This window comes from Symphalangus syndactylus, chromosome 5, assembly GCF_028878055.3.
Source record: "Symphalangus syndactylus isolate Jambi chromosome 5, NHGRI_mSymSyn1-v2.1_pri, whole genome shotgun sequence".
NCBI lineage: Eukaryota > Metazoa > Chordata > Mammalia > Primates > Hylobatidae > Symphalangus > Symphalangus syndactylus.
Window position 1 is genome coordinate 43811514 of NC_072427.2, and position 23246 is coordinate 43834759.

General features: G+C 45.2%; 1 protein-coding gene and 1 pseudogene across 3 annotated transcripts in view; one reads left to right on the forward strand and one right to left on the reverse strand.

The window, feature by feature from the left end:
- The window catches only part of TLN2 (talin 2), a 463814-nt gene that overhangs the window by 399147 nt on the left and 41421 nt on the right, over positions 1 to 23246 (reverse strand). The window contains exon 2 of one of the 3 annotated variants that reach the window (XM_063638847.1): positions 977 to 1275. The exons of the other annotated variants lie outside the window; for them this stretch is intronic. The gene's annotated coding sequence lies outside the window, so the exon portion shown is untranslated. The remainder of the gene's footprint in view (positions 1 to 976; positions 1276 to 23246) is intronic. 3 annotated transcript variants of the gene reach the window in all.
- Positions 1 to 23246, forward strand: part of LOC129481558 (uncharacterized) — a 71952-nt pseudogene that overhangs the window by 8372 nt on the left and 40334 nt on the right.

Consider the following 23246-nt stretch of genomic DNA (forward strand, 5'->3'; position numbering starts at 1 on the left):
GCCCATGCCCTTGCCCTCTCCCTCACCCCGTGTCAAGCTGAAGTCCTATGGAGATGAGCCAGAGGGGGACTCACAGAAGGATGGGGCACAGGGGCCTGTGCTGTACCCCACTTCTTGATACACTTGCTCTAAGGCATCTGCCAGACATCCCATCCCTAATGACCAGACCTACAAATAATCCCATACCCCATGAGGGTGCCCCACCTGTCATCCCAAAGTTCTCACAGAGAACCCGGCCAGAGAACCAGCAGCCCTGCAGGAGACGGCCCTCAGGTCCCATTCATCCAAGCCCCAACCAGATCCCTCCAGTGAGTCTGGAAACAAAAGCATTGGGCATTAAAATGTCAGGGCCTGGCCTCCCTGGTGTGTGGGGCAGCAGTTGAAGTCCATTCTTGGGGCCCCGAAGTGCCCCCTTGCCTCTTCCTTCCCTTTCTGCCTCCTGCCCACACAAACATTTGCTGGAGGACTGCTCTATAAACTGACATCAGTGGAAAAGAAACATCCGGAGTACAATCAGAGTTGAGTCATTAAACATCACAGAATCCCTTAGGGGAAGAAAAAGGCCAAAATGAGCCACTAAATGCTAGGGCTTCAAAACCCCAAAATAAAGCATGTCTACCACTGCTCTGAAGGGAGCATCGCGTGTGCCCATCTCCTCTGAGGCACAGGGCCCCCCCTGCAGCAGGCAGCCACTAACACTCCTGCACAGGTGGCCAGGGGTCAGCCACTGGCACCTGGGGGTGGGCCTGGCCTGTGGACAATAGCAGCAAAACTGATTTTATCCACCTACCCACCGGCAGCTGCAGGAAGGGCTCACACTGTTTGCAAACCCTGAGAACTATCATTTTATGTCCTCCAAAACACCGAGGAGAAAGCAAACCAGCCACAGGAACCTAGACCCAAAGGGGAGGAGGTAAGTGAAAAACTGCCACACAGAAAACACAGAGAGAGGGATTCAAGTGCTGGCCTGACTTACTCAGTGCAGATGCCTTGCATCAGTTGCGTTTTTGCTGAATTCTCACACGGCGGGCTGATTCAAAGTACCACCAAAAAATAAATTCGAGGACAGTTGACTGTTCATTCAACAGGAAGGGACGAGAGGGAAACTTAGAATCAAGTTTCAATTACTCACACTACATAAAACCACCTCTCAGCAGCTGGCACAATCAGTCAACAACATAAACCATGGCCAGGGGCAGATAAGCAGCTGGATCTGGGTAACTCTTCAAGAACTGCCCTCCCTCAGTCCCTGCTATCAGTCAGGTAGCCCAGCATCTGCAAAGGAAGAAAGGGCCTTGTATTAGAGCACACTTTTGGCACCTGCCATGTGCAGATCTTCTTCTCATTAGCCAGCACTCGCTGCTTGTTTCTCTGAAGACACAAATGACAGCAGCTACTTTCCAATCCTACTTTTAGGATCCAAGTTAATATTCTACCAAAAAAAAAAAAAATAGGTTGACAATGCCAAATGACCTCTCTCTCTGCACCATCAAATCTGCCCATCTCCCAAAATCTTTCTAGCCAACTGCATGCTCTTTTACCAATGAGCTGCTTTATTGTGTGTTCACCATTGGATCACCCAAATTTAGCAGCAAAAATGCAGCAAATCTAGTTAAACTTGAATTTCAGGTAAACCACAGATAATTCTGCAGTATAAGTATTTCCCATGCAGTCTTTGGAAGATACTTATACTATAAATGATAGACTGTTTATCTGAGATTTAATTCACCTGGGCAGCCTGTATTTTATCTGGCAACCCTGCTTCATCTTCATTCCAGAGAACACACTAAATCCCAAGAACAGCTGGAAGCAAACTTCGAGAGCCCCCAGCTGCCAGCCCATTCTACACGGAGGATTAGGTAAGGCAGTACACTGGCCCCACCACTCTGGACAACAAGGACAGGCAGAAGGGAGCAGGAAGATTGCCTCCAAAGGAGAGGCAAGTCAGGTCCCTTCTCCTCTTAACTTATTGGACTTACTTAAAATATCGACACAGAAAAATGGGAACTTAGAAAACAAATGCTGGACGATTCCACTGACTGAGGTACCTAGAGTAGTGAAAAATCACAAAGACAAAGTAGACTGGTGGTTGCGAAGGGCTGGAGGGAAGGAGGATGAGCAGTAATGGGCAGTTTCAGTTTTACAAGATGAAAGAGTTCTGGAGATGGATGGTGGTGATGCTGCCCAGCAATGTGAATGTACTTCATGCCACTCAACTATACACTTACAAATGGTTAAAGCAGTAAATTTCATGTTATGTTTATTTTTACCACAATGTGTTTTTAAACTGTCGACTTCCTTCTCATTTCCAGTTTAGCCAGGTCTTTCTCTCTCTTGTGTCTAACTCATCTCTAACTTCATGGAATAGGTATCTACTAAGAACCTTACACAGTGCAAAAGGAAATCAAATCAGCAGGATACAAATGAAATGCAAGGAAGGCCAGGGCGGAGGGAGGAGCAGGTTTGCAGCTAGGGCGGACTTTTCGCAAGCCCGCCTGGCTCCTGTCTGTCTAGGCCTCAGGGCTCCCTGCAGAAGCACCCTCACAACCCCACTGTTCTTTCACCCTTGGTGCGTCCCAAGGGCCTTGGCATCACCCCATGCTCAGCTCTAAGAAATGATCCAGGACCAGAACCCCACAGGCAATGAAGCTTGTCTCCACAGGCGACAGGGAAGCCTCGGGGCTGGAGGATGCATGGTCTCTGCAGTTAGAATTACCCTTTGCCCAAGAATATTAACACGTACACACACACACACACCCCTTCTGACTCTGGAGACCCCAAAGCAGGCATCATGTCACGTAAATAAATGATCTAAAACTGCAGGTCATCTGCCCTGGAGGGTGTTTGACACAAAACAAGACTTGGAGCACTCTAGCCATGGCTCGATATGTACCATCAAAAGATAAAACAGAGTCAAAGGCAGAAAGCATTCGTGAAGCCCATGGACCTCTGCAAGAACCAAAAGCTAGTTGAGGACAGCAGCAAAGGCTCCCTCACCACAGTTCTGGTCAATCCCTGGCCAGGCAATCAGGGTTGTGGAGCCGATTCCTCTTTTCTTTTTTTGAGACGGAGTCTCACTCTGTCGCCCAGGCTGGATCGCAACGGCACAATCTCAGCTCACTGCAACCTCCGCCTCCCAGTTTAAGCGATTCTCCTGCCTCCACCTCCTGAGTAACTGGGACTACAGGCACGCACCACCATGCCCAGCTAATTTTTTGTATTTTTAGTAGAGACGGGGTTTCACTCATGTTAGCCAGGATGGTCTCGATCTCCTGACCTCGTGATTCACCCGCCTCGGCCTCCCAAAGTGCTGGGATTACAAGTGTGAGCCACCGTGCCCAGCCCAGTCAACTCCTCTTAAGAATCCAGATTCTCCTCAGCAGCCCTTACTTGCCCACCCAACCCTGACCTGGCCAGACTGCCACAACTAGCCCCTCATACCATGCCCTAGACACATGGGGCAGTCTGCAGACACATGGGGCACATGGGGCTAGCAGTGGGGCTGTGGTGCACACAGCCCTTAGAATCACATCAGTGTGCCTTGGTCCCTCCTGGACTCTGCTCTGGGTCTGCAGTAGTGCCCAGGAATCTTCAAATTTAGCAAGAACCAGGCAGGTCAGGCACAGTGGCTCACACCTATAATCCATTAAAGCACTCTGAGAGGCTAAGGTAGGAGAATCACTTGAGGCCAGGAGTTCAAGACCAGCCTGGGCAACATAGCAAGACCTCATCTCTACCAAAAAAAAAAAAAAAGAAAGAGAGAATTCCAGGCAATTGTAAAGGCATGGATCGTCAGACCGTCAGACCATACACTAAAAGAACAAAAACGGAGAAACAACACTTGAGCTAAATATATATATATATATGGACCAGGCATGGTAGCTCATGCCTATAATCCCAACACTTTAGGAGGCTGAGGTAGAAGGACAGCTTGAGCCCAGGAGTTCGAGACCAGCCTGGGGAATATTGCAAGACCTCAACTCTACAAAATTAGCTAGCTAGGCATAGTAGCACACAGGAGCTAGTACTCAGCTACTCAGGAGGCTAAGGCAGGAGGATCTCTTGAGCCCAAGAGGTGGAAGTTGCAGTGATCAGCGTTCACGCCACCGCACTCCAGCCCAGATGACAAAGTGAGACCCTGTCTCAAACACACACACACACACATCCCTACACGATGGGGGCCGCTTAATGACGTAGGGTGATACTCACAGATGTTAGGTTAAAAAAAGCTGAATCCCCAACTGTATCTCCTACAGGCGACTATCTATGTTGAATACGTATTTACATACAAGTTAAACTCATGTCCGAGTTAACTAAAGGATAAGGTTTCTACAAACACGGTGACTCGGATACACCATCAGCTTCTGGATTTGCCTCCTCGCTCGGCTTCAGGTATCACACTCCAGTGCACAAGCAACAACAATTCCCCGCTCATGCTCCATCCAAGGGTAGGATCTAGTGGTTGGTGGGGAGAAGAGCGTTTCAGGCAAGGAGTATTAGTAAAAGCCACAAGATGAAGACTCCACTGAGACACACACTAAGAGGCCGGCCTGGAAGCTGAGAGAGCCTGGAAGCCAGAGGAGAGATTCTGCAGGAGACAGTAGAAAACATTAGTAATGTAAGTTGGGGTCCAGGTACGGGGGCAACTGAGGGCTACTGAAGGTTTGTGAGCAAGAGAGTGACAGTGACAGAACTCCACCAGGAGCCCAAATTCTTTTACAACCAAGACAAAGAAACAGCAAGAAGGAAGCAAGGGGGGAGTCATGATTTCAGAAAATAAAGACAGAAAATCATGGAACCGTGCGCTTTTCATTGTGAATGCTAAGCCTGGAAATATGGCTACTTGCCAAGTTTCTCTTGTCCTTTCTCTGCATAGCTTTGGCCAAGGTTCTGTTGTTGTTTTCTCAGACAGGGTTTGGCTCTGTCACCCAAACTGGGGTGGAGTGGCTTGATCATAGCTCACTGTAGCCTCAACCTCCTTGGGCTCAAGCAATCCCCCCACTTCGGCCTCCCAAGTTGTTGGGACTACAGGCCATGTCCAGAAATTTTTATTTTTATTTTTTTAACTCCTGGGCTCAAGCAACCCTCCTGCCTCGGCCTCCCAAAGTGCTGGGATTATAAGGTGAGCCACCATACCCAGCCTGTTTTTAAAGGGGTATCTGGCACTCGGAGGACAGTGATTCTTGACACTGGGGCAGTCCTGATGCAAAAGGTGCTGCACAGGAATTTGTAAACTTTCCTGCCCTCTGCCAGCTCATCCACTGGGCTATTAAGCAACTACTGGAGCCCCAAGGATCTTAGCAGAGGAGAGAGGAACAGGAAGAAAGCCCTTCAGCATCAGGACCAAACTCTGACAAAGACCTTCCCCTAGAAACAAAAGATCTGGGTCATGCAGAAGACTCTTCGAGACCTACGCATGGAGGAATTATAGCCCCAGACACCCCTCCCCATACCACTCACCAATCCATTTGGGTCCCCTTCTCTTAAGACTTGCTGCACCGCCAGGGCTTCTGTTGATGAGTTAAGCCACTTCATTTCAGGTTTTGAAAACTAATGCTCTCTGACACGTTATTTCTCCTGCTGCCAAAGAGTTTAAAACCCAGCATTCACTATTTTACATTAAAATCAGTTATCATTTTTACTACACATCAAAGCTCATTTCCCCCTAAAACTGCAAAGCTGAGACACCACTAAGGAGTGCAAAAGGAATAAGAAGCCAGTTGCCTTGCAAAATTATGCAACGAATGCCCTCTCTCTGAGGAAAAAAGAAGCCCCTTAGACAAATAAAGAAGAAGAAACTCGAAGAGCATGCTCTATAGTAGTTTTCTCCTGATGGGATGAGCTGCACTTTTAGCATTTTAAACTAGGTCAGTACATGAGTTCTGATGTTGGGCTTTAAAAGGACTTGCTCGCTTCAGATTTGGGATAGCATATTAGTGAATCTAGAGACTGCTCTGTGAATTACTATTCCTAACAACCAAAGCTCATTTCTAACATTTTGTATCTCAGTTAAAATAAACCCCAGCATTTCTCTCTGTGATTAAAAATAAGCTACACCACAGGATTACAACGTCAATGTCTTTCCCTCCCCCTGCATGTAAAGTGTTCTCGCCCTTAAAAGTAATAAACCTGGCATCTCTCTGTAATAAATAATTCCACACAGGTTTTAGAAAAGCAGCACATGACAAGGAGGGTACTGGAGGAGGAGCAAACACACAACAGAATAAACTGAATCCAGAGGTGAAGCTCATTCAGCCTGCCCAGTGCAAGCGTTACTCTTTCCTCCCTGGATCCTTCTAATATGATCATGCATTTCCATAACTACATTTGCAAATGAGTGACTCACTAACTGCTACCTAATTCTGTAAAGCATTGGGATGTACTTGTTCAAGGGAAGCTATGTGGAATTAGGCCCTTACTGGGAATCCTGTTACTCCTCAGTGCTATGGACTGGAGCCCATAGCACAAAGATCACCCAAGCCTTCCCCAGGACAACTGACAGGATCCAGTGAACTCTAATGTAAGGAGGCACTATGCAGGCTCCCTGGGCCCAATTAGAGCCATGCTGCTTCTGCTCCAAGTTCCTCTCCTAAATCCAAGGCGTTGGGGCCTGTTGGAAATACAGATTCCTGGGCTCCTCCTGGGAGGATTCTGCATCAGTGGCAGCCAGCCCTCGGCCAGCCTTTGGAAGCTCAGTCCTGGCCCACTCACAGAGAGGAATAGCCAAGTTCTATTCTGGTGTCACGAGCACCTCATTGTAGCCCGTCAGACTGAGCAAGTCTAGGAATTGGCTTGTAATGGGACATAGCAGGGAAATGTACAAGAGTAAGTGGGGCGGGGCCCGAGCACCCTTCATAGCCTATGGGGATTTGGAACTCTGGAGAAAAGTTAACTCTGGGCCGGGCACAGTGGCTCACGCCTGTAATCCTAGCACTTTGGGAGGCCAAGGCGGGCGGATCACGGGGTCAGGAGATCGAGACCATCCTGGCTAACTCGGTGAAACCCTGTCTCTACTAAAAATACAAAAAATTAGCCGGGCGTGGTGGCGGGCGCCTGTAGTTCCAGCTACTCGGGAGGCTGAGGCAGGAGAATGGCATGAACCCGGGAGGCGGAGCTTGCAGTGAGTGAGATCGTGCCATTGCCCTCCAGCCTGGGCGAGAGTGAGACTCCGTCTCAAAAAAAAAAAAAAAAAAAAAAAGAAAAGTTAACTCTGTCCAAGGAGCACTTCCAGGAAAAAGGCTGAGCCTCAGAGATTTTGAAGTGCGAAGCATCCACCACTCTATTACATTCATTTGTCTCACAGCTCAGCCACATGCTGTTTCCAAGTGCTCCTCCTAGGCTCTCCCCGCTGTGCAACCCACCCCAACGTTCTGGACCCACCACCTCGTAAAACTTTCCTTGGCCATCCAGCTTGAAACTACCTCTCTCACCTTAAACTCCTAACACACTTAGCGCTAATACCAGCTTCCCAAGTTGCACTTCATTCAAGTAGTGAATAGTTCGTAATTAAAAAATAAAAATAAGGGCTTCTTGAACAAAGTCTGGGAAACCAAAGATTATGCAGCTATACGTTCATTATGGAGATTAATTTATTAAAGGCCTCAAGAAGCCTTTAACAAATAAACTGTTTAATTTTGTTTGACCCAACATTTTCTAAACTCCACTGACCTAAAAACCCATTTGTTCAGGAAGCCCTATTAACTTCTTGCAGAATTGATGATCCACGTTAGAGTTTGGGAAGTGCTGATCTATTCCATTCATCTAACAACTAACTATGCCATGTCTGACTTGAATGGTTATTTAATCTTGTGTTCTTTAGCTCTGTGTGTATTTACATATTATCTTAAGTAGAATATTCATTTGAGCTAGGAGCACAACTTACATGTCTTTGAACACCCTAGAGCCCCCAGTCCAGCCCCTGTAGAGATACTGAATACATTGTTTGATTTGAAAGTATTAGACCCAACGGTAAAAATCACAGATGTGTCAGAATACAAAAAAAAGTTTAAAATCACAGTAATCAAGTAAAGTTCCATTCATTTTTTTATATAAGAAAACTGAAGTCCAGAGATGTAAAATGGATCATCCAAAGTCACAAAAAAGTTAACAGTAGAACCATGACTAGAACCCAAGTCGTCTGACTCACTAGCTAATGTTCCCTTCTATGATTTAAATAAGCCTTACTCTTCTAGACTCCAGTGGTTTTCCAGCAGGTAAAGGAATCTAAGGTATTCTAGTGATCTGAATACCACAGGCAGTAGGACAGAGGCATATCAATTACAAGGAATTAAAATACAAAAAGAAGACCCAAGCTCTGCTAAAATGGGAGTTAAGCACTCTGAAGATTCCAGAATGCTTATTAGGAGTTTAAGACTACAGAGCTTAAGCCCAGCACGGTGGCTCATGCCTGTAATCCCAGCACTTTGGGAGCCCGAGGCGGGCGGACCACGAGGTCAGGAGATCGAGACCATCCTGGCTAACACGGTGAAACCCCATCTCTACTAAAAATACAAAAAATTAGCCAGGCGTGGTGGCAGGCGCCTGTAGTCCCAGCTACTCAGGAGGCTGAGCCAGGAGAATGGCGTGAACCTGGGAGGCGCAGCTTGCAGTGAGCGGAGATCAAGCCACCGCACTCCAGCCTGGGCGACAGCGAGTCTGTGTCTCAAAAAAAAAAGAACAAAAATAAAAATAAATAAATAAATTTATAAAAAAAAAAAGACTACAGAGCTTAGTATCAAGAAGATCAAGGAAAGGCCAGTAGGCGATGGCTCATGCCTGTAATCCCAGCACTTGGGGAGGATCCCTTGAGCCCAGGAGTCCGAGAGACCAGCCTAGGCAACACAGTGAGCCCTCACCTCTACTAAAAATTTAAAAATTAGCTGGGCACGGTGGTATGTGCCTGTAGTTCCAGCGACTTGGGAGGCTGAGGTGAAAGGATTCTTTGAGCCCAGGAAGTCGAGGGTGCAGTGAACTATGATCAGGCCATTGCACTCCATCCTCGGTGATAGAGCAAGACCCTGTCTCCCCCAGCACCTACCCTCAAAAAAAAAAAATCAAATACTGACATTTGTAATTTATAGCTCAGTAAGACACTTGACTGACTTTTTATTGGAACATCACATTAATAGTTTCAGCATTTTACTTCTCAGACAGCTATGTTTACATATACACTATGTAAGGCCTGATTATATTCAAACAAATGCTACTTAACGGTATGTGTGTGCACCAGTGTATTATGCATGTGAGTCACTGTTTGTTCCTAAAGAGTTCCAATGATGAAACTGTGATACCTCTTATTCCTCCACCAGCATAAAAGTATCATGCGATAAACTAACATATATAGCATATACATTAGAGTTGCTTGGGGGCAGGAAGAAAGGGAATTGTTATTTGCTAATACAGATTCAAGACCTCCAAAGGTGGAGGTGGAGGTCGCTGTAAAGCCACAGGTGATTCCCATCCACAGGCAGGGATAAGAACGACTGCTCTGGAGGCCTGGGGTCAGCTGGGTCACACCTGCAGGTGCTGCAGCCTGGGCATTTCAGCAGCTTCAGTTCTATCTTAAAGATCAATTCTGCCAACAAGGCCTCCCTGACCCCTGGTATCCCCAAGCCTGGTATTCTCTCTCTTGTCCAGAACTTGACCTGGATAGCTGACACTGGGCATTTGCCTGGTAACTCCATGGTCATGATACATAATAACTGTAATTTTGTTAAAGCATAGTGGTTCTTTGTACTTTTAGTTCATCAGTAAGGCCCAGTGGCTCTCAACCAACCCCCAAACATACACATGCACCAGCACTGCAGATGACAGGCAATGCTGCACAACCCCACATGCCTTTGTCAGCATCCAACACCATATGCGCCCCAGCAGCAGCTGGCTCTGCTTTTACCCCTCCTGCCGCACTCAGTAAAGCACTTTGGAATACATACATGGGAAAAGCAACAATACAACAGTTGCCTTGCTCCGTTTTTCTAGTAAGTCATCCCAAAAGTTTAGAGCCTTAGCCAGTAATTAGAAGCAAATGACTTCAACACGCCTCACCATTGGTCATGACACAAGAGTGAGTCAGGACCGTGCGGTGAGGAACCACTGACAGCACCAGTTACTAACAGCCTTGTGCTGGTGCCGGAAATGGAGACAAAGGCAAAAGGACTAAGAAATGATGGTTCTTTAGAAAGCAGAAATATGGACCAATTCAAAATCTTCAAAGTCTACATTATTCCATTTTATAGGTTAAGTTATATGCTATGGGAGTATTCACAAATTTGGGAATTCACAAAAGCTCCAAGACAAAGGCCTATGACACTTCATGGAACTTACTTCTTACATAAGATTCAAACCACTCCATCCAGAGAATGAAGTCATCTGAAGATATGGTCCACATGGGATTTGTCACCTCCATGGAGACCAGTGACCTCACATTATCGAAGACCAAGGCCATTTCTCAGATCTCCTCGTCCTGCCCTCTAAGCAGCATCCAGAATTACTAGCCTCACCCTCCTCCTCAATATTTCCCTGGCCTGCCTTCTCCCTCTCTGGCCTCTCAGACTTCTTTATAGGTTCAAACGGCTCCATCCCACCATTAGCTATTAAAATCCCTCCAAGGCTCACATCAGTAGGTGCTCAATAAAGGTTCCTGACTGGATGGTAAGCTGCTAACATCAACGAACTGCTAGAAAACAGATTCTCCCCTTTATTTGTTTTGAGACGGGGTCTTGCTCTGTCACCCAGGCAGGAGCAGAGTGGCACAATCATGGCTTACTGCCATGGGCTCAAGGGATCCTCCCACCTCAATGTCCTAAGTAGCTAGGACTACAGCCACGTATCACCATGCCTGGCTAATTTTTTGTTTTCTGTAGAGACAAGGTTTTGCTGTTACCAAGGTTGATCTCAAATTCATGGGCTCAAGCAATCCTCTGTCCTCTGCCTCCCAAAGTGCTGGGATTACAGGCATGAGCCACTGCATCTGGCTCAGACTCCCATTTCATACACACCCTACAGACTGAATCTCAGATTCTCTAATCAGCAGGTGAGATCAGGGAAAATGAGGGAGGAATGTCCATACCCTACTCTCATCTCATCTCTTTCCAATGCTCCTTTAATCTAAAGTTTGAAGTTTGGAAATTTTAATAGATGTTGATTGGGCCTCCTTTGAGGTAGCTGGGAATACAAATTGATGAAGAGGAAAAGAAATCTTCCCATACAGCTTTAATAAAAAGCTCATTCATAGCCCAAAATACGTTCCTATTGCCCAAGTGTTAGTATTATAACAAAGATGCAGAACTTTTGCCAATTAATGTCACTGTCCAACAGAAATTGTTAATGGTGATAAAACAAATTAAAGTTTTACTTAGAACCAGTTAAGGAAGCAGGAAGGGCACAAAAACCAAACACTGCTATCAGAAGAGATAACAGAAGGCATTTACTAAACTGGATTGCCAAAGAATATAACAAATTTAATATTAAAATTATAACTACAATAGTCTGAACAATGGCCCCCCAACAATGTTCACACCCCAATCCTCAGAACCTGTGAATGGTATCTTACATGGCAAAAGGAAATTTGCAAACATGATTGAGGAGGATCTTGAGATGGGGAGAGTAGTCTGGATTATCCAGGTGCACCTTGTGTAATCACAAAGGTCCTGAAAAGAGGGGAGGTAGGAGGACCCAAGTCAGAAGACAGGAAGTGGGACAGTGGAAGGAGAGGTGAGAGAGAGCCTAGATGATGTGGCACTGCTGGCTTGGAAGACGGAAGATAGGACCACTAGGCCAAGGACTGCAGGCGGCCTCAAGAAGCTGGAAAAAGCAAAGAAAATGGATTCTCCCCTAGAGCCTCCAGAAAAATCACAGACCTGCTGACACCTTGAGTTTAGGACTTCTGAACTCTAGAACCCTAAGTTAATAAATGTGTGTTGCTTTGAGCTACTAAATGTGTAGTAATTTGCTACAGCAGCAAAATGTTTCTGTTTTGATTTTATTTTGAAGGTTGGGTATTAAAATATAGAGAAAGAAAAAACGAATTTTTTTTTCCTATTATCTCACACAGTACACTCAATAGTACACTTCTGCTCACCAAAATGTATGGGGATCTCTCCTCCCACAGCAACCTCACACAGCAACCAAGCAGTTTTCCAGGTGACTCTCCAGCAGACACCAGCTGGGCATCCTCTAATTTTTTTTTTTTTTTTTTTTTTTTTTTGAGACAGAGTCTCACTCTGTCCCCCAGGCTGGAGTGCAACTGCATGATCTCGGCTCACTGCAACCTCCACCTCCCAGGTTCAAGCGATTCTCTTACCTCAGCCTCCCGAGTAGCTGGAATTACAGACATGTGCCACCACACCAGCTAATTTTTGTACTTTTAGTAGAGACGGGGTTTCACCATGTTGGCCAGCCTAGTCTAGAACCCTGACCTCAGGTGATCCACTCACCTCGGCCTCCCAAAGTGCTGGGATTACAGGCATGAGGCAACGCACCAGGCCGCATCCTCTAATTTAACTCAGTTCTGACACTCCACCTGGACATGGTGTCGGAGTGGAGGGCTCAGTTCCACAAGACTATTCCCTACAAGCCCCAGGTTGTGACCTGTGCTTCTGACCAACAGGCTATAAATCGGGGTTCCCATGACCCCATCCTTAGGTTCACTTAATTTGTTAGAGCAACTCACAGCACTCAAGGAAACACTTCACTTACCTTTACCCTTTTATTATTAACAACATTACCAAGCATAAAGATGGACAGCCAGATAGAAGAGATGCTTAGGGCGAGGTATGAGGGAAGGAGTGTGAAGCTTCCATGCCCTCTCGGGGGGCACACCACCCGCCACGAACCTCCACGTGTTTATCCATCTGGAAGCTTGTCTGAACCCAGTCCTTCATGTTTTTAATAGAGGCTTCATTAAATAGGCATGACTGATCACATCATTGGCCATTGGTGATCAATTTAACCTTTGGCCCCTCTCCCTTTCCCAGCAGTGGGGATTGGCATCTGAAGTGGGCAATCTTGTGGGGCTAAACCCTCAACCTATGGGATCTGACCCTATATCTCCAGGTAGATGGTGTAAAAATTGAGTTAAATTAGAGGACATCCAGTTGCTGTCCACTGAAGAATCTGCCAGAGAATTGCTTTGTGTGGGGAACGTGCTCCTGCCCCAACGCACAATGGAGTCAGGAGTGTTGAGTAACTATGAAAGAGAGTAGGAAATAATATCTTGGTTTCTTCTCTCTTTAGTTTACCTCAGTGTTTTCTGTTTACTTGTATTCAGGGGTGGGTTCACATGAAGTCCATACAAGTTAAAAAGCCAGGCATGGTTGCATGTGGCTGTACTCCCAGCTACTCAGGAGGCTGAAGTGCAGACATCACGTGAGCCCAGGAGTTCAAGGCTGCAGTGAGCTATGACTGTGCCACTGCACTCCAGCCTGGGTGACAGAGCAAGACGGTGTCTCAAAAATATTAGATGGGTAAATAACACAAATGAGCACACGGCCTTGGAAGGGATCCCTCTGTGTGAGGGGCCCTAAAGCTAAACTTCATGACCAATCCATCTCTGCTTGTACTGGAACCGTGTTACACTCACCCACACCTGACCCATCACTAGTTCAATGGATTTTCATCAGGAAATGAGCTTCATCAGGAAACGCTGTCCCAGAGCATGAATGTGAAGTGGGCGGAAGATGGATAAAGCACCTGATGAACCAGCTATGTATTATATACCAAGTGACTATATCCAGAACCTGGCTTTGTTTCCACAGGCCGTTTTCCAGGATAGAAATAGCCTGTTTTATAGACTGCTTCCTTCAGAGCAGTATTTGCTGTCATAGTCATTCGTGCTTTCAGTATTTGCTGAGCACCACACGGGGAGGATACAAAAAATGGTTGAAACTGCCTCAAGGAGCTAAACTTTTGAAGGGATAAGAGATGTACACCAGTATCACATGCTGCTTTCCATGACAGCTCTACTTTAGAAGGGAGGTATCAATCCTAAATAAAAGTAGGACGGTCAATAATTCCTGCTGCGGGGATCCAGGAGGCCACAGCCAAGGGCAAGACAGGGATAGGGGTAGAAGAGAACAGCAAGAGAGGTTGCCATGGAAACATTCACCAAAGCAGAGGAGGACAGTGAGGACAGTCAGCACCGTCCTCCCCGGCGCTTGGCACAATCACCACCCCACCCATTAGGTTAGGAGTCCATTACAGAAAAAATGCTCTGCCATTTGGTTGTATTTACCGATCTGCAGACAGGACCATGCTCTTGCCAAGTTCACAATGCTGTTCTCCCAATGAATGAAACCTGTACCATATACTTAAGAAAGGAGAGGGGGAAGATATGTAAGAATTAGGGACAATTTGGTCTCTGTCTCAATCTTAAATGCAAGGAGTTTAAAGAGGCAAGACATACCATAAATCAATGTTTCAACTCAGCATTAATTAAATGCTAACCTTAAGTTACATTCTCCCTCTGAGAGGCAGAAAGAATCAAGTTCGTGAGAGGCCCAAACTGAGACTTGAAAGACAGGAAGACCATGAGATCGAGGAGACAGGTGAGCCAAGGTATAAAATGAACCTGGGATAGACAGCAGTGTCCAGCACATGGCGGGTTCTTCATGAACATCTGTAAAATCAGTAAATACAAACGTGCCTAAACCAAGCAAATGAAGAGACCATCCAGGTTATCCTGCCCTGTCTAAAATCCAGTCACTGCCCTGGGAGTCCTGTCTTGCATGGTATCATCGCCCGTCGCCCCTGTTTCAGCACAGGGAGTTCCTGTCCCTAGAAAAACCCTGACCCTGGTTAACCCAGAGACAGCTGAAATACAGAAACACCAAATATCTTCTTGCCCCTTAATTAATGGCCTCTGACTTCAAGCCAAATCAACTTTTGAAATTGTAAGCTCACTGGAATGAAGGCCAAAAGTCTCAATGTTCACATAGGACAATGCATACCCAAAGGGAAAAAGTCTAACACTAGGCTTTCACAATTAGAGAGTCATTGACTGGCCATTCACCAGAAATAAACATTTATTCTCACTGTGGGGCTTCCAGAGGCTGGTGGCATGCTGACCCAACCCATAAAAACTGGCTAAGATAGGCGCACGGTGGCTCACACCTGTAATCCAAGCACTTTGGGAGGCCAAGGCGGGCAGATCACCTGAAGTCAGGAGCTTGAGACCAGCCTGGCCAACATGGCTAAACCCTGTCTCTACTAAAAATACAAAAATTAGTCAGGCGTGGTGGCGGGTACCTGTAATCCCAGCTACTTGGGAGGCTGAGGCAGGATAATAGCTTGAACCCAGGAGGCGGAGGGTGCAGTAAGCTGAGATCACGCCACTGCACTCCAGCCTGGGCAACAGAGCAAGACTCCGTCTCAAAAAAAAAACAACTGGCTCAGATAGGTCAAATGTTCTGTATCCCAGGATCAATCTATTAACAGGTTTTATCTAGGCTGACAAACAGGTTTTATCACATGTGACAACTCCAATCGATTGGCAGTAGCTGCCTTTCCTAGGGTACATAGTAAAGTGTCATAATCTTCTAGCAATGTCTGCCATGACAGCAAGAGAAAAAGTGATGGCACAGGGGTCAGGCATTTACTATCCTTGATCCTAATTATACTGTATACATATGCATAAACATATAATGCATATATTTACCACATATAATTATCTTTTTCCCTAATTAGCTTTTAAACAATAAAGAAAAGCCCTATTACAGACAGCAACATCTAAATCACAACCATATCGTTAAATCCTAAGTACAAAAGAAACAGGAAATTAAGAGTAGGAAGTATGACTTTAATCCGAGTCCAGCATGTGCTAGCACAGCTGTTGCTAGAAGGATCCGACTGTTGAGTTCTGCTCAGCCAGGGACCCTTCCCTCCCTAGGTCCTTGGGATCACCTGAGCATCTGTCCTGGCCCAGGCATATCATACACAGGGGAACTTGGCAGGGTGAAGAGGACTGACTCTGCAGAGTGCTATTTACTGGACAAGGCATTGTTCCAGGGGATTTATGTGGTCTCAATAGCCTTGTGCTCATCCTTATTCTCAGGCTTGAACCTAAACATGAATGTTGGCCCCACCTACCTCCCTACTTCCCTCTTACACTTGCTATGCTGTAAACAACATGGGCTGACTGATCATGCACCAAACTGTATGGGACAAACAAATGCTGCAAGTGGCCAGAGGTTAGGAGATCACCAACTCCTTAATGTTTAAAGGTTGACATGTTTAGAACAAAATCTCAGCAGATAAAGGTGCACTTCCATCTACAGAGGGGAATGAGGCTGACTGGAATTTGGATAGGAAAGGACCTTTCAGATAGACTAAGCTTTACAGACAAGGCTGTCTTCAACTTAACAAGGATACGGCATATTTCCAAGGGAGAAGTGTAATAGCCCCCACTCCCTTTAAAGATCCTGCCAAATGTGCAAAAAGCATGGATGTGATCTGCCTGCTCCCCAGTGCCCTTGTTTTCCCTTAAATAACCACTACTGGATTAGGCCATGTCGTGGACTTTCTAGAGCAGCAAGTGATGGCTCTTTGCCAGACATCCTGGAAGTAAGTTTGACTACCTGACCAAGGCTGGCTTGTGATGGTTCTCTAAATGCTGTTTGGCCCTGAGCTGATCCCACTACATCCTCTCTAACACTTGCCTTCCCCAGTGAGCTCTTGGGGACCAGGGTGCATCTGCTGCCACCAGAGGCGAGAGTGGGAAACGGGATGGTCCATAGATGTCTGTTGCTCCTCCTACACCCAAAAGTCTGTAAATCAATCTGTTGCATCGCCAGTTGTCGCATAAATGATTCATGACTATGTTAATCAATACATTTTTGCAGATGCTATTAACCCTGATCGTTTCAAGGGGAAAATATAGCTCAGGATGCAGAGGCCATTGCACCAATTGGTAGACACACACACACACACACACACACACACACACACACAACCCCATGGTGTTTTTTGAAAGTACGGTTTTACAGAGGAAAAAAGTAAACCTGACCTAAAACAGAGGCATCAGTATCCTTAGGCAGGGGCTAGGATTAGAAGCTCCTATCAGTAAGGAGAATGGCTCCAGATGACACACAGTACTATGATTATGACTCTTGCCCAAATGTACCTATACCAACACACACCTAGGGGCAGGGTGAAATAGCACCTTTCAGCCAGGTGTGGTGACTCACACCTATAATCTTCAGGAGGCAGAGGAAGATGGACTGCTTGGGGCCCGGAGTTCACGATCAGCCTGGGCAACATTGTGTCTCTACAAAAAAAAAAAAAAAAAAAGTCGGGTGTGGTGGCTCACACTTGTAGTCCCAGCTACTTGGGAGGCTGAGGTGGGACAATCACTCGAGCCTGGGAGTTCAAGGCTGCAGGGAGCTGTTCACACCACTGCACTCAAGCCTGGGTGACAAAGCAAGACCCTTTCTGAAAAAAAAAAAAAAAAGAAAAAAAAAATTTAAAAAATTAAAAAAAAAAAAAAGTCCAATAACAACAAAAAGAAAAACAAAATACTACCTTTATAATTAATGTTCTAGATCACAAACGGCACATAGGAGACAATGTGGCAGTAACTTCCACCTCCACGGTGTGGCAGATATTAATCCATCACCATACTCTTGACCATGGAAGCTGACCTGGCCTCATGATCTCTCTCAGCAGCCACCACCAATCACCAGGAGGTAAAAATATAGATGAAACTTGTATGTGTCCCCCATAACTCCTAATACACTGCTGTTGATGAATGTGCTCCTCAGAAAGGATTCCTAGACCTCTAGCAGGCCTGTACACCAGCAAGGGAGACGCCCTCTTAAGAGCCCTTGATGGTATTTTTCCTTAAGTGGCTCATAATCAATGAGAGATGAAACCTAACTGTGCAAATAACAGAAAGCCAAAGTGATTAAAAAGTCCATTGAACAAATGTGTTGGGAATTCCACTGAAATATTAGAGGATGTATACAAAAGAGAAATCATACAATTGGGCTGGGCACAGTGGCTCACGCCTTTAATCCCAACACTTCGGGAGGCCAAGGCAGGAGAATCACTTGGGGTTGGGAGTTTGAGACCATTCTGGGCAACATAGTTAGTCCCTGTCTCTACAAAACAAAATTAAAAATTAGCAAGCCACGATGGTGCATGCATGCTTATAGTTCCAGCTACTCAGAAGCCAAGGCAGGATGAGCCCTTGAATCCAGAAATTCGAGTCTACAGTGAGCTACGATTGTGCTACTGCACTCCAGGCTGAGTGACAGAGTGAGACCCTGCCTCTAAAAAAAAATAATAATAAAGAGAAATCAAAGAATCATGGAGCAAATGACCAAGCCACACACGATTCCTCAACAATTCAAACAACCCGATTCCTCCAAGTCCCTTGAGACCTCCTCTCATAGGCCTGCTCCAGCCACACTGGCCTTCACTGGTTTCTCAAACACATTGAGCTCCTGTCCACTGCAGGGCTTTCCCTAGGCAGCTTTCTCAATAGGGAAAGCTCTCTTCCTTCTCCTCCACTGACATCCTGCCACCTGCTTACGAAAGGCTGGCAAACTCCCACTCAGGCTATAGGGCTGGACACATTCCCTCAAGGAAGTCTTCCCTGATCGCCCTCTGCCGCACCCCAGACCAGGGTAGAACACCAGGTCCTCCCGCACAGCACTCCCTCCAGTTGCCAAGGACTGTTTGAATTCCATCTAAGTGGAAGCCTGGCTATGCTTTCCATGAGCTTCTGAGCATAGGACAGATGCACACCACTGTATCCTTAACACACAGCACAGTGCCTGGAGCTTAGAGGGAACGTGGAATCAATGAACTAATAGATCAATGGATGACTGAATAAATGATGAGGCTGATAACTGAATTAGAGCTGCAGGTCAAACAGGAGCTTAGCGGGGGACATCTGTGATGCAGAAAACAATGGAAAGTACGGAGAAATGTGTTTGTGACATAAGTTTGAAACAAGTAGGCACAAGAAACATCCTGATAGAGTGGAGAAGGCAGGCAACAGTGATATCATGGAGCATGATACAAAATCCAAAATTCATAAAAATTAATAAATTTGACTACATAAAACAAATTTTCTGCAGTGAAAAAGCTAGTGACAAAGACAAAGTGAGGGAAAGTATTCACAGCATGTGACAGATGCTAATTTCCATAATACATAAAAAGCAAGGCCTGGCGTGGTGTCTCACGCCTGTAATCCCAGCATTTTGGGAGGCCAAGGAGGGTGGATCACCTGAGGTCAGGAGTTCAAGACCAGCCAGGCCAACATGGCAAAACCCCATCTCTACTAAAAATACAAAAATTAGCCAGGCAAGGTGGTAGGCGCCTGTAATCCCAGCTACTTGGGAGGCTAAGGCAAGAGAATTGCTCGAACCCGGGAGGCAGAAGTTGCAGTGAGCCAAGATCGCACCATTGCACTCCAGCCTGGGTGACAAGAGCAAAACTCCATTTCAAAAAAATAAATAAAAATAATTTTAAAAATCAAATACAAATCAATAAGAAAAAGACAACACAATAGACAGACAACAGACACAAAAAGTGAAGAGAGAAATAAAATGACTTAAGCATATAAAAGACAGTCAACTTCTGCAGAGAAAAATGAATGGTTTTACACTGTTGGTGGTAGTGTAAATTAGTTCAACCACCACGGAAGATAGTGTGGCGATTCTGCAGAGATCTGGAGGCAGAAATACCATTTGACCCAGCAATCCCATTATTAAGTATATGCCCAAAGGAATATAAATCATTCTACTATAAAGATACATGCATGCATATGTTCACTGCAGCACTATTCACAATAGCAAAGACACGGAATCAACCCAAATGCCCATCAATGATAGACTGGATAAAGAAAATGTGGAACATATACACCATGGAATACTATGCAGCCATGAAAAAAAAAAACAAGATCTTGGTCGTTTGCAGGGACATGGATGGAGCTGGAAGTCGTTATCCTCAGCAAACTAAGACAGAAACAGAAAACCAAACACTGCATGTTCTCACTGATAAGTGGGAGCTGAATGATGGGAACACATGGACACATAGCGGGAAACAACACACTTTGGGGTCTGGGGGGTGGAAAGGACAGCATCAGGAAAAATAGCTAATGGATGCTGGGCTTAATACCTAGGTGATGGGTTGATCTGTGCAGCAAACCACCATGGCACAGATTTACCTGTGTAACAAACCTGCACATCCTGCACATGTTCCCCTGAACTTAAAAGCTGAAGGAAAAAAAAAAAATGCTCAACCTCACATCACACACAATAAGTGATATGAGATTCCATTTTTCCCTAACGGATTGGCCAATATGGGCAGTGTGACAATACACCGTGTTGGCAAGGTCTCCTGGGAACAGGCACTCTCATACATTGTTGGTTAAATGATTAAAAATGATACAACTTCTTTGGAGGACAATTTAGCAATATTAAATTAAAGATGAATACACTTTCTGACTTAATCGTTTTAGGACTTTATCCCACAGCTGTACGCACACTTGCATGCAAGAGAAAGAGCGCGCGCATGCACAAGAGTGCACACACATCAGCAAAAGATAAAAAAAAGACCCAAATGTCAATAGGGAGCCAGTTAAAAGATGTAATGGAATATACTATAATGGAATATAAAACTGCTGTTAAAAAAGAATGAGGCTATTCTATATAATCTAATAGGAAATAACTTACAATGTTAACTTTTTTTAAGGAAGATGCATAAGTACACACACCTTATATACTATATAGAGTATTCAGAGGGGAAGGGAGTCAGAACATAAAGACACATATACATAAACCACTTTCAGGATAATATACAAATACCACTAACAGTGGTTGCCTTTAGGAAGGGACCTTAGTTTTTAGTGGATGGGTTGGAGCAAACTACTTTTCACTGCATACCTCTTTCTACTTTTTTAAATTTTTACATGTGAAATTTAACTTTTCGAAAATTAAAATTGTATTAAAAAGAAAAGAGGACAGATGAGCCTAAATTAGGGAGACAATCTTTTTTGTGGGTGGGGTTGGGGGGAACAGAATCTTGCTCTGTTACCCAGGCTGGAGTGCAGTGGCGTGATCTCGGCTCACTGCAACCTCTGCCTCCTGGGTTCAAGTGATTCTCCTGCCTCAGCCTCCTGAGTAGCTGGGATTACAGGTACCTGCCATCACTCCTGGCTAATTTTTGTATTTTTAATAGAGGCAGGGTTTCACCACGTTGGCCAGGCTGGTCTTGAACTCCTGATCTCAAGTGATCCACAAGAAGGGAAGTGAATCTGGACAAGAGACTTGATTAATTCAAGCTTCAAATAACTGAGGCAGGTATGATAAGATTAGTATCCCTTACACCAGAACAGGGGCCCTTATGTACAAAGACCATCTGGGGGAAAAAACCAGTGAGTGACAACCTTGACTCAAAAGTAGAAAACACAACTCAGTCTGTGAGCAGACCAGAAGCAAGCAGGTAGCACAATCACAGTCCATAGTCAAGAGGATTCAACAGAGAATTCACACACCTGAGACTGGCTAACACCAAGACTAGAAACAGAGGTGGTATGCCCCAGAGATCTGCCTCGGTGACAGTCAGGTGGTACAGGGATTTGTCTTCTGGTTCTTAGCAGGCCCCATGGAGTTTTAGAACTTTGGAATCAGGCCTCCTGGACCAGGAATCGATTAGTCCAGAGGGATACCACAGCCTTAGAGTTGACTTAATACAGATATAACAAGAAGTTACAAGGCAAAAACCCTCAGGCTTCTGTGTCAGATTGTCCCCTGGGTCCCTGTGGCCAGCAACAGGTATAGGTGAGAGCCTCTGAAACACCCAGGCTGGAGCCCTGTCAGGGCTGCAGTCTTCTTCCCAGAAAATACTATGATTTGTATTTCAGGTTGAAATTCACATCACCAAATAAAGACACCCAGCTCCTCACCCTAGAAGTACACATCTCACATCCTCTGCCCCTCTATTTGGGGACCAATGCCTCTGTCAAGATACCTATCTTAAAATAGAAACCAAGTGGCATATGCTGTGGTCTATTTCAGAAACTATGTCAAACACATCTGGATGAGTACTCCCCATGCCTGCCTGGCAAGGGCTTCTCCTTGGCTCGTAGGAAAATAGGGCACAGACACTTCTCTCTCCCCTGCCAGTTATGTGAGGGATTTTCTGGAGTCAGCATGTTTCACAAGAGGCGTAGAAACTCTATAAATACGCATTCTAGGGCATAAACCAAAGGACCTTAAATTAGTCATGGCCAACTACTAGTTTTAAATACATGTACTCGAAGGAGCAAAACAACTCCTATTAAACTGCCAAGAACACAGTAAAAGCTCCATAAAACACCTCCTGCCGTTTCTTCACCTCTAAGAACCCAAACCTCAAAACATTTAAAAATAAAATTAAATCGAATCACATAACACAATTAGCATGCCTCTGGTTCTTTTCAAAGTGCCTTCACATACATCATCTCAATATGGTACCCTGTGTACCATCCAAAATTCATATGTTAGAAACAATCCCCAATGCAACAGTGTTGAGAGGTGTTTAGGTCAAGAGAGCTCCAACCTCATGAGTGGATTAATGCCACTATAAAAGCACTTGCAGGAGTGGATTTGTTCTTTGGCCCTTCTACCATGTGAGGACACAGCAAGAAGGCCCTCACCAGAAGCTAGCACCTTGATTTTGGACCTCTCAGCCTCCCGAACTCTGAGACAAATAAATGTCTGTCCTTTGAAAATTGCCCAGTCTCAGGTATTTAGTTTTGCATCATGAAACAGACTAAAATGGTCATTTTGTCTTCAAATAGAGGATTACTTTCCCAGAGTGTTTCTTTTCCAGAGGACCTAATAAAAAATTCGATGAAAAATCTAATAAAGATACAGTAATAAAAAGTAAAAAAATTTAATTAAACATACACACTGAGACACTGAAGGAATATAGCCCAACTGCTATTACACCAGGACGAGGCCTGCTATGATTCTGAGTCACAAGTGAATTTGTTGTCTGCATTCAGGAGCTAAAAGAGCAACATGTCCTTTCCAAGGAGCGTTCCATAAGTCCCACTGACCCAGAGCAAGAGATGGGCCTGGGACCATGCCCGGGGCCCAAGGCCTGGAGCTCACCCACTCTACATTTGTATCCCTGATATTTTGTTCAATAGAGATGAAATCCACAAAATATTTACACCAAGTTGAACAGAGGCATAGAACTAAATATACATGGGTTTCTGGTCTTCCATTTTTAGAAATTTCCTTTATTTTATTTATATA